This window comes from Arachis duranensis, chromosome 3 (assembly GCF_000817695.3).
Source record: "Arachis duranensis cultivar V14167 chromosome 3, aradu.V14167.gnm2.J7QH, whole genome shotgun sequence".
NCBI lineage: Eukaryota > Viridiplantae > Streptophyta > Magnoliopsida > Fabales > Fabaceae > Arachis > Arachis duranensis.
Window position 1 is genome coordinate 124,036,226 of NC_029774.3, and position 797 is coordinate 124,037,022.

Consider the following 797-nt stretch of genomic DNA (forward strand, 5'->3'; position numbering starts at 1 on the left):
CATTCCATGTTCTTGGGACCTCCTTGCCGTTGAGTCTTTCTAGCTTGTATGCTCCTCTACCGATTACTTCCTTGATTCGGTATGGCCCTTCCCAGTTCGCCGCTAGTTTGCCTTCTCCCAGAGTGGACGGGCCGATGTCGTTACGCCTCAGGACGAGGTCGTTTTCTTCGAACTTCCTTTTGAGCGCTTTGGCGTTGTAGCGTAGAGCTATCCTTTGTTTCAGCGCCGCTTCTGCCAAATGGGCCATTTCCCTGGTTTCTTCTATTAGGTCTTTCTCGACGGCTTCGTCTACTCCCTTCAAGAGTAGCCGTGGACTCGGCTCTCTGATCTCTACGGGTATTACTGCATCTGACCCGTAGGTTAGCCGGAAGGGTGTCTCTTTGGTGGAGGATTGTTCGGTTGTTTGGTAGGACCATAGGACCGAGGCAAGCTCGTCGGCTGATGAGCGGATAATTTGTACACTTTTTGGCATTGTTTTTAGTATGTTTTTGGTATGATATAGTTAGTTTTTAGTATATTTTCATTAGTTTTTAGTTAAAATTCACTTTTCTAGACTTTACTATGAGTTTGTGTGTTTTTCTGTGATTTCAGGTATTTTCTGGCTGAAATTGAGGGACCTGAGCAAAAATCTGATTCAGAGACTGAAAAGGACTGCAGATGCTGTTGGATTCTGACCTCCCTGCACTCGAAGTGGATTTTCTGGAGCTACAGAAGCCCAATTGACGCGCTCTCAACGGCGTTGGAAAGTAGACATCCTGGGCTTTCCAGCAATATATGATAGTCCATACTTTGCCCAA